Raw genomic sequence first — 12,368 nt, forward strand, 5'->3', positions numbered from 1 at the left:
CCGCGATGCACAATGAACTGTCTATACCACAGTAAGCGTGCTAAGGCGAACAAAGGAAATCTACAACAATGAGCCGATTTATATCTAACGTCGCCTGATACAGTCAATAAAGTGTCCCCTCGGACGAATCAACGTAAACTTAAATGATAAGCGTGTCCATTGATTGGGTGATACTTAATAAACAATGTTTTGTGTCGAGACAACTGGAGTTGTCTCAGAAAGAATAAAAGGCAAAGTCGACTTCGGCGGAATTGGAACTCAGAACGTAGATACAGACAAAATATTGTATTGACAATTCTCCTGCTCACCACCTTAGGGATGGTAATAGACATATAGTATTAACAACTGGTGTGGCACAAATTGACAAAAAATTATGTAACTTAATTAAAAGGAAGCAAGCTGTAATGGCAAATCTACATTTGTCACAATATAATTGTTTCTCCAAATTACAATACATTAGAACTATTCCTCAAAACGAAAGCCGTCAGTATAGCTTTCCTTACCCAGTCGATGTCGCCAATACATACTTCCCAGTCTTCATCACAGTTTCTCTTCTAACAATACACATTCACAATATATGCATATAAATATGTATATGTGTGTAGGTATACGTGATATATATATATATATATATATATATATATATACGTATATATGTGAGATATATACATTCATACATACATATATACTCATGCAAACACACATATATACATGTACAAATTCGCCGAGGTCGACATTGCTTTTCATCCTTCCAGGGTCGATGAATTAAGTACCAGTTGCATACTGGGATCGATCTAGTCGACTGGCCCCCATCCCCAAAATTTTGGGCTTTGTGCCTAGAGTAGAAAATAATATTTATGTCAGAGAAACTTAAAGAAACTTCTGTCTTAAAATATACAGGGATTTTTTTTATGTCGTTGTCAAATCATGAGTCACAGTGTTTCTATCTTACTTGGTGTCCTCTGTGGCGAACCACTTCCCCACTGAATATTCTGCGCTAAATCAAAAAAATATTCATTCTGATATATAAACCAGTAAGCAAAACTTTCTCTGATGTGTGGTGAAGCTCACCAGACTAACATTATGCACACTTTAAACAACATTACATTAAAATAACGATGTGCATAACATTTATATTGTCTATAAAAATATGGAACAACGCTTGCTGTAGTTCTTTATCTCTGAAAAACGTTTTAAAAGTACTTTTTTGTTAAAACATACAGAGCTCACTCAGAATGTCGTCAACGATGGCAGATCACTGGACACGGTGTCTCGACCTAGTCTGGTCTTCTCCGTGATGGACACAATCCAACTACATAGTAATATCCTGTAATAATTTCAATGGTTACATGATGTATTCGAAACAATGACACTGTGGATTGCATTTAGTTTAACAGAGTACTCATGTGCCACAGATATACTCAAACAGGTTTGAACTGGTGTTAAACAACAATAACAAAAATAGTAATCATATAGTCTTAACGAAAGCAACTAGCGATGAAAATCAGGCGGTATAACAACAGTAATATCCATAACCGCTACCACTGTAACATAAGTAAAGACAACAACAAAAGCAACAACAATCCCGTTTGTAGCAACAATTCTTACAATATCAACTGCTATCACAGCTCTAACATACACAAGAAAATATTGCATTTATGATGGTTTTTCTATATTACTAAACCAAGCAATCTTACTTATTCCTGCCAGTTAATCCCTTTCTTAGTTCGGCTTAAAGGTATCGAATTTCTGTCGTAAAGCACTGTATAACTTTCGTTTTTTTCCTGGTGATATTGACTGAAAGTAGATGCCATTCTGATTCCCGACATATTTTGCTCGTAAAAAGCTTTCTTAAAACAACAAAATTCGTCTTTCGTTATTATCATCTATATTGTATTTTATGGTTAATGATGTCGATATCTACGGCCTAACGAACTATACAACGATCTTTGGTTTAAGGATAATGGAATTTTCTGGAGTTCAGTTAGCTGAAGGATATGGAGATTTACATGAACGTTCATATACACAACGAAAAACTACTATGTACATGTTTACTGAGTTTATCTACTATAATATTCATTCTGTTCATATATTCAATAACACACGCACAAAACACACACACATACATACGCATGTGTGTGTATATATATATACACTTATGTATGTGTATGTATATATATACATACATACATACATACATACATACATACATACATACATATATATATATAATGATAGAAGGAAACGAGTCAAAAGTAATGGAGATGCTTTTTCATTTATTTACACAGATATAAAAAAAAGTTTGGATTTTCCTAGGGAATGAGATATAATACTGCTTGTATTCTTTTATTTATTTATTTATTTATTTATTTATTTATCTAGCTATTTATTTATTTATTTAGTTGTGTAGCGCTGGAGATTGAAACTTTCTTGCAGCTTAAGAAGGGAGTAATCACATTCTTTTATAGTTGACTGGGATGTAGATTGTCGCTAGCAGGTCATCGAGGTCATGTGATAGTGAAAACTAATTATAGGCCATAGTTTCAAGCTAAAAAATTGTGCAATTGAGATGATTGCGTGCACCCATATGTAAATGTGAGTGCTTCAACATAGGTAGTGATATATGATACGTACGTACGCACGCGCGCACACACACACATACACACACAAATATATACAAAATTTTGAATTTAATTCGTTAATCGGTTCAGGCCAGTATAACATTAAGCATGGAAGGTTCATTTCTTGTTCTGGATTTCGTTTCGCTTTATGTTTATTTAATAATATTTCAATAACTATGCTTTATATTTGCGCATGCATAGAAGTGAGTAGCCGCAGTTCGCCCTGCACTGCACAAAAGAGGCTGACGTGGAGTTAAGCAGCAGTAAAAGGGACAATAAAATGCAATATAAGATGTGTAATTTTCCGACTAGATGACTATAATATTCCGTTTTCCGATCGACTCATTTTTAATTTCTGTTGAGAATTCCTACATTATCTATAGACATCCGCAAACATATTGAAGACTGCAATTATTCCCTTCTAACTTCAATCACGAGAGAATAAAAGATAAATAATCTGACTCTACAATTATCTAGAAGCTTAATCCCACAGAGATGAAAAGTATCGATGATAAAATGTCTCACCTCCATTCTTCAGAATAACAGGAAACGGCTATAAATGTAACCAAGTATGGCAGTCAACAATTAGGAACTTTTAATATGACGCGCCCATCATTCACAGCACAAAGAGGAAAATACAAAGTAAATAAGTAAAGCGACGCATTGAAAAATTCCCGACTATTTTCACTTATGAGATATTAGTCAATTCAGAGCTGTAATATAAGATTCTTGCCGAAAGTGTCATGAAGTGAGGCCGAAATTTGAACCTTAGGGCATGGATATGAAAAGTTTTTGCACGGCTGTTTTGGCGCCGCCTGATTGGCGTCGCTGATTCGACGTTGACATCAGACGTTTTAACATTTTTCTCGTTTCCTTCCTTTTTTTATCTCTCCTTCTCTCTAAGTGTATGAGCATGTAGTTATGTTTATATGTATGTGAAATGTCCTGTTCTCTCATTCTCTATCTGTATATTTCTACATTCACATGACACGCGTGATTGTGTGTGTGTGTGTGATTATCTCCATCACCAAAAAATACTGTCATCCAAGCAGGTTGCCTTGTATATATCAGCTGTGCCAAATTGTCTCATTTTGTGCCAGTATAACCATATAAAACATAAAGCATGCGTATAGCCAAGACACTTTTGATCAGAAGTATGTTTAACCAGGGATGATCTGGCGTTAGACAACAATAACAACATGTTGACTACACTTCATGATTCCAAATGAAATAGAAAGTGTTGTGTACCTGGAATGCCATGTTTTGTATGACCATCAACCTATCATTCTCTATATAAAGCTGAAGTTGTCTGTGTATGGCAGGTTTGGTAGCCTTCAACTAACACTATCTCCTCCGAGACCCTGCGGCGCAAGTTGACTAAGATTGAGAGTATGATAGAAGGCTTGCTCTTCCTTCTGTAGAAGAAAAAATTCAAATTGGCCCATGTTAACACCAAATATTATTTACCTCAAAAAGGTGCTTTTTTTTCTATGAAAATCCCTGTTTTTTACGATGTTTTGACTGCTCTGTCGCCATTTTTTGGCGTATTTCAACCAGAAAAATGTTCACTTAAAGAGAATAACAAGCTACATAATGCAAAAGTTTTGCTTTTCAAAAATTCCAATTCTAAAGGGTCGAAACAAACCCGAGCAACGCCGGGCGATACTGCTATTATTCAATAGATCTGTACGATCAGAACTGACTGTATAACGACAGCAACCACCACCATCCTCATTATCATAATCAGCAGCAATATGGCTGTTAAATCACCAATAAACGTTATTTTTAAGAAGTTCTACTCGAAATAAACAGTCTGCAAAACTTCCTATTCGCAATCCAACAAGACGAGTAGTAATTTTAACATCCGTAACAAAACTTATAAAAAGTTTTTCACCGAATATTTACTCTGAATAGTCATCAAACAACATTAACATGCTGCCATGACTCACCTATTAAACTTACGTTTACGTAAGTTTAAAACTATTCATTAACATAAGCAAAAAGAAAAAAAGAAGCAAATAATACATTTATGTGTTATTTTATTTTATTTTATTTTTGCTTATGTTAATGAATAGTTTCGAATGGTTTCACGCTTGCATACTATTTCTAGCTCACATAAATTTTCCAGCAACATATATATTTATATTTCTCTCACACTTCCGCTTTGCCTGTATGTTTATTGGTTTCTCCTCTCTCCCTAACTGTCTCTTTCACTCTCTCCCTTACTACCTCTTCCCCCTCTTTCTATCTATCTATCTTGCTACATATATATGTATATATATATGCGTGTGTGTGTGTGTTTGTATATGTATAAATATACACATATATACATACATGCATAGGCATACATATGAACATATATATATATATATGTCTATATATGTTCATATATATATATGTATGTATGTATGTATATATGTATGTATGTATGTATGTATGTATGTATGTATGAATGTATGTATGTATGAATGCATGTATGTATATATGTATGTACGTATATATGAATATGTGCAGATTTGTATGCTTTATTTTATGTATGTAATTTCATCTAGTTGCATATCTAATCATACTCATATATATTAAAATGATAAACTTGAGGAAAGTTTTACAGATTTTTACAGTTCCAGTGATTGATTGAATCTGTAGTTTTCGAATAAGTTCTATCTGGTTTTGAGATGCCTAATTTCTCAAGATTGGTATTTAGGCAGTGTGTTACAGACCACAGGGCCCCAATAATTACAGGTAAAAACCTGAACTTGTAATCTGGATAGAGTAACTGCAGATTTCTCAATAGTTCAGCGTATGTGTTCTCTTTTTCACTGATCTTCAGCTTTATGTTAACATCCGTTGGGCAGCAAATTTCTACAAGTGTGCACAGTTTATATATATTCACCAACGTAAACATATATATTCACCAACGTAAACAAGGAGACGGCCCAGAAGAGCTGTAGGAGATTCCGAAGCCGTCTACAGGCCGTGGTTGAAGCCCATGGTGATTTTACTGAATACATTTACTTTTTAGTATTTCAAGATATTTTTGTGTAATTTTGGTAAATATATATATATATTGGGTGGTTGAGTTCGTCTCTTGCTGATGTGGGGTGGTTATATTATAGGGTAATCATACAAATTATTACCTTCATAATATCTCTGACCACCCAGCAGCGTATGAGACTAAAATCAGCAGGGCATGCACTTCTTATGGATAATGGAAACGTCTACACTAAGAAACAACATCTATTTTATAGATAACCAAGTTCTTGGAAAATATCTCCAAAGAAATAGAAGTTAATATGCAAAGTCTACTTTGAATGTGATCGGAGGAAAAACCGCGATATTCCTGTGGAAGTTTAGGAAATCTTTACAGTTGACACAGTAACCAGGTGAGAAATACATGCATTAATTCGTCCATCCATTTAAAACTTAATCGCATTAAACACGCATAATTTAAATGGAATGCAAGGAGATCTATAAATAGCGACCCCAGAAGGATGAAGGGTAAAGGTGACCTCGGTTGAATTTGAACTCAGAACTGCGTGCTAACGATTGTCAGCGCACCGCCTTAAGTAAACCTATAAATATTAATCATTCCTTCAATTGTCCAACTTTGTCTAAGGTTATTCTTGTTATCCACTGAGTTTTCTTTTTAACTCGGAAAAGTGGGCGAGTTGGAGATATCTAGAGTAAATTTCAGTAAATTAGAGTAAGAGCTATATTGGTTTCAAATTTTGGTACAACGTCAGCAATTTCTAGGAAGTGACGCGTAAGCCTACTACATCGACCCTAGAGCTCAACTGGTACTTATTTTATCGTGTTCGATTGGATGAAAGGCAAAGTTGACATCGCTGAATTTGATTCAGAACGTAAAGACGGACGAAATGACACGAAACATTTTGCCCGGCGCGTCTAAAGATTCTGCCTGCTCGTCGCCTATAATTAGAAAAGTGTATTAAACTGTCGAGTTGATGACATAGAAAGTGAGAAAGACATAGATAGATAAATAGAGAAAGAGAGAGAGGAAGGAGAGATAAAGTTGAGGAATAAGTAATGCAAATATTAGATATACTTAATATATGATTATTATATACGGTGGGAGAAAGATGCTACTGATAATATTATTTCTCATTTAGATACAAGGCCAGCAATTTTGAGTGAAGGAGTTAGTCGATACCATCGACCTCAGTATTTTGGTGTACATTATTTTATCACCTCCGAAATTATAAAGAATCTGATAATTATATCTAAGTAAAGAATCTAATAATTACTTCTATTGTAGGAACACGGCCTGGAATTAGGACTGAGGGTATAGTTGCTTAAAACGATCCCAGTACTTTATTGAGTCTGCACTTGATCAGTTACTTGATGAATGAAAAAATAAAGTTAACATCAGCGGTATTTGAAACCACGAAATAGTTACAGGAAAGTAATTTATCTGACGCTCGAACGACTGCCAATCCATCAAACGTTTGACATAACCATCTCCCTAGCTTTATGATACACTCTAGTTCGTATTTTAAGGGAAATCAGTGTAAAAGAACCGAGATATCTGGTGAAAATTACTGAAGCGTTTTATATGAAGGGTTAACCTGAATTATACACATTACTTTGAAAATAACTTAAATATTAAATTAGTGAAATAAAGTGCAAATCAAGTTCTAAATAAATAAATAAATGGATAAATGTTTTCTGTAAGAGCAAAAGAATATGGGTTTAACACATTTAGTAGTATAGTAAAGTGGATTAAATATTATAATGTAATGTAAAAATATTTAATATATTGAATAAAAGATGACAGAATATATGTTTAGAATATCATGGCAGAAAAGGTAAACATAGATTAAGAATTAAAGTTTATAATTTAGCGGGGAGTACTGTAAATGCATGTAAAAGAAAAGATTTGTAAATTCATGGGAGTGTTGTGAAAAACGAAATACCGGACTCTAAGTGCATCGGAAGAAATATAAAAAATAAGCATGGAAAAACGGAAAGAGTTTTTAAAATATATAAAAGGTGTGCGTATATGTGCACGCGTGTATTTGGGCATATACATACATATATATATATATATATATATATATATATAAACAAGAAAAAAGCAACAAAAATGGATCAATATTTCGGTACAATTGTTTCGTACGAAGACCAGCTTTATTAAGGCTGCAAATATTGCAGCAAATACAGGTGACCCGTACTCATCAGCCGAAAAACATCTGAGTTCTCAAAACATCTAAGGGGTGAGGCTACACTCCTGAAACATCAGGGATAGTTCTATAAAAATCAGATTTAGATAATAAACGGACTTCCAAAGTTCTTCAATGTTGCACAGTCATATAACAGGCTTTAAAAAAGTATTTTAGAAAACCTCTTAGTTTCACAGAAATTGAAAATGTAAATCCATCCATAATAATGAAGTAGGTTTGAATTCTGGAGATATGAGGAGAGATTTCATACTCACAGACGATGTATTTATCCATAATTAGTTCATAATAAAGTGGGTTTCCTGATGCATGATGGTATGCTGGTTACATTTCTGATCATTTCTCAAAACTGCTATGTTAGAATTAGTTGAAGGAAATTTAGTGGAGCGTAGAGGCAATCACTCACATAGGGTATAATGGGGTTGTAAATATCCAACTACGCAGAATAGTTTATTTCATTGGAGACAAACTGACTGGGTCAGGATTTGTAAGAATCTAAGAGTTTTAAAAAGGAATGCTAATATTGACCAGTATACCGTTGTTAATTGCTATATAAAGAGGACACGGGAAGGTAAAGGCGGGTCAAAGGTTGTCATATAGGAAAAAGCATAAAACAGATTTCAGTGCAACACTTGAAAGGAGGTCATTCAATTTATTACTTTATTTATTAAAGTTACTACTTATACATTGGCAGACTTTGGGACTACATTTAGGGGTCAAAAGAAAGAATTGAGAGTATTGTTTTTCATAATGAAAAATCATTATATTATTTCTATGGGATTATCTTTAATTTACTTATAGTATATAAAAGAATTACGAAGTTTTATTAACTTATTTGCTTTAAGTTGGTTTACCTAAATTAGAAAAAAATTAGATTAAATTAATTTAAATTATCTATATAGTCTATTAGAATGAAAGTTTTTTAGCAACTAATTTATTTCTTTATGTTCCAAATTTGGTACAGTTAGAGAGAAAATAACCATAGCTTATGAGCTTGCAGCTATCTATTTAAAATATATAATATATAAGAGTATTGCTTTATTATTATAATAAGCAAAATAGACAAATCACAAAATGGTTTTTATATACGGTTATCATTTAAAATATTTTAGAGTCTTAATTCTAGCGTGAATACAAGACCGACCCAATTCTATACGGTTATTCAATAAGTCACCATTTCTTCTGTGCATTAGTATTTCAAATGTTTCCATGGAGCAAAGTTGGCAACCAACTCTGTTATTTTTATAAGGTATCGCTCTTCTAACTAATTCCCAATTAAGGTTATATTTAATATTATTGTTTTTGAGTTCCCAGATCTTACTTGAAAGTGTGGTGCTATCAGCTTTATGACGTAATTTGAAAGAAGAGAGATGGTTGCTAAGACGTTTTTAAAAATTTATAGTACACCCTAAATAAATAAATTTGTTATTCTCTGTAGTTATGGTACATTTATAGATTGCGTTATTTAACCCGCATAGACCAGGTGCCGGGCATTTTGATCTAATTCTACAGCTACACCTAGGGGGATCATTTTCCGATGTGGGATTACTCAAAGATAGATGTCTCATATTCCTGCTATTCAAATCATTATTAGTATATTTTTCGCTATTATAGTTAATGCTGCTATCTAAAATAGTGTTATCGTTATTATAGTTAATGTTATTATCTAAAGCAGTATTATCATTTGTCGGTCTTTCTACACTATCATTTAATTCTATAGTCCTACCATAATTACTAACATTATTGGTATTGCTACTATTATTGCCAGTATTAGTTTCCAAATGTATACTGTTACTATAGATATCATTGTTGTCTTCATTCCCGGTATTTTCCCTATTGGTATTACTCCTATTATTAACATAATTGTTCCTATTTGTATTATTACTATTACTAGCTATTCCATAGCTATTTGTTATACCTATGTTATGATAGTTATTATTATTGTGGCTATAATTACTTTCGGTAATGTTACTACAATTGTCATTGGTATTCCTATTGGTATTATTTAAATTTTTCCTGGCTAGTTTAATGTTATTATTATTAATCTTATGGATAAATACATCGTCTGTGAGTATGAAATCTCTCCTCATATCTCCAGAATTCAAACCTACTTCATTATTATGGATGGATTTACATTTTCAGTTTCTGTGAAACTAAGAGGTTTTCTAAAATACTTTTTTAAAGCCTGTTATATGACTGTGCAACATTAAAGAACTTTGGAAGTCCGTTTATTATCTAAATCTGATTTTTATAGAACTATCCCTGATGTTTCAGGAGTGTAGCCTCACCCCCTTAGATGTTTTGAGAACTCAGATGTTTTTCGGCTGATGAGTACGGGTCACTTGTATTTGCTGCAATATTTGCAGCCTTAATAAAGCTGGTCTTCGTACGAAACAATTGTACCGAAATATTGATCCATTTTTGTTGCTTTTTTGTTGTTTATAATCACCCCGCATTATCTTATGGTTAATACCATATAGATTTCTGGTGCATCTAAGTTAAGTACCGCATTCAAGTGAATTCAACAGACCTTACTTGAATCTTAATTGATTTTACTATATATATATATATGCATATATATATTGTACATATGTGTGTGTATGTGTATATGTATATATATTGTATATATATATATATATATATATATATATATACATATTATACATATATAAATGTGTGTGTATAAATATCTATATATATATATATACATATATATATATATATAAGTATGTATATATCTATGTATACACATAAGCACATGCATGTATAAGTACACTAATAAACACATATATACAATATACATGCATTTATATATAAGACTAATTGTTCGTAAATAACTACTTGTTGGCATATATGTTGTTATGAATATATGTTTCCATGTATAGATGTATACCTGTATCAATTTTCCTCGCTTTTATTATTACATTCTTCCCTCTCACTGTCTGTCTGTTTCTCTCTCTTTCTCTCACTCTCTCTCTCTCTCATCTTCTTCCAATGTTTGTGTGTGTGTATGTGCGTGCATACGTCTGCGTGTGTGTATATCTACGTTTTGGGTATGTGTATGTATATCAATATTTAAGTTCCTATGAATGCGTATATGTGTTGAAATCAATACAGCTTTGTTGTTACATGAGATTCTTTCTGTGTTTCAATGTTATAAATACTTATTAATGACGAATTTATCTTTTAAATGTCATTCAGTCGATAGAAAGAAACTTAACATCAAATGAATGAGTGAAATGGAGGGAGATATAGTTTTATAGACAGTACGTGAATGTATTAAAAAGAAATGCATCTGTGAATAAATGAAAGACGACATAGACAGACTATGTTATACTATGTATACGTACGTACATGCATACATACATACACACTTACGCTCGCATACACGAACACTCACACACACATGTAAATTTGATGTATGCACCTTGAAACTGTTTAAAATTAATATCACTATCTCTGTATCATACCAAATATATGCAAAGCGTTAGAATGCATGATGCTGTAGAATTCTCAGAGGTAAAGTCTCTTCATAGGTGAAAATCTCTTCTTGTGTACAGGAGTGAGACGAATATCATCGTTGCAGTGACTCAGAAAAACGACAGACTGGCTTATGAAATCCGTGCATCAGGTTGTCAACTGTTTAAACGAAATTAGCGCCTAGATATATAGAAAAGAGTCACTGATATTCTCGAAGCTTGCTGAGATGTATAAAAATGTTAATGCACAGAAATGAAAGAACTTATTCTTTAAACTAAATCATACTAAATTAAACTAAATCATACTAAATGATTATCTCATCAACCCCGAAAGGATGAAAGGCAAAGTCGAACTCGGCGGATTTTGAACTCAGAACGTAGCGACAGACAAAATAATGATTTTGTGGGAATAGAAATGCAAGCTCCTAAAAACGATGAAGTGAGACTGTTGTAGTATTTTTCTATGCAAACTGAAAGAAGAATAGAAGAGAGCAGACGAGTAGAAGAAACTATGAATTGCAATCAACGTGGCACAGTGAAAAGAAGGGAAAAAGTCCAAAAAAGTAGAACATCATTCAAGTGCTAGAAGAAAGAAGTTAACAAGGTCATGATGCTCTTAATTATTATTGGAGCTTCAGAAATAAGAATCTGAGGCCAAATTTGAAAAGCGTGAGTTTAATATGGGAATAGATGTAATTCAGAAAACATGGCTATTAAATTCAATAGGAATTTTGGAAAGTTCTCAGTAAAAGTAAAAACAGATACAAAAAGCAGGAAAAAAATTTTGTACGAAAGATTCAAAATGTTCCTCAGTCTGTTTAGACCATGAGTTGTGGTTCAACAGGAAGTATAATTTAACCGGATAAAAGAACAGTTCTGCGAAACAACAGATAGTAATAATAATAATAATAATAATAGTAGTAGTAGTAGTAGTAGTAGTAGTAGTAGTAGTAGTAGTAGTAGTAACCCTTTCTACTATAGGTACAAGGCCTGAAACTTTGGGGACAGATAGTCGATAACATTGACCCCAGTACTCAACTGCTACTTATTTCATCCTCCCTGAAAGGATG

The sequence above is a fragment of the Octopus sinensis genome, linkage group LG1, assembly GCF_006345805.1.
Source record: "Octopus sinensis linkage group LG1, ASM634580v1, whole genome shotgun sequence".
Classification (NCBI taxonomy): Eukaryota; Metazoa; Mollusca; class Cephalopoda; order Octopoda; family Octopodidae; genus Octopus; species Octopus sinensis.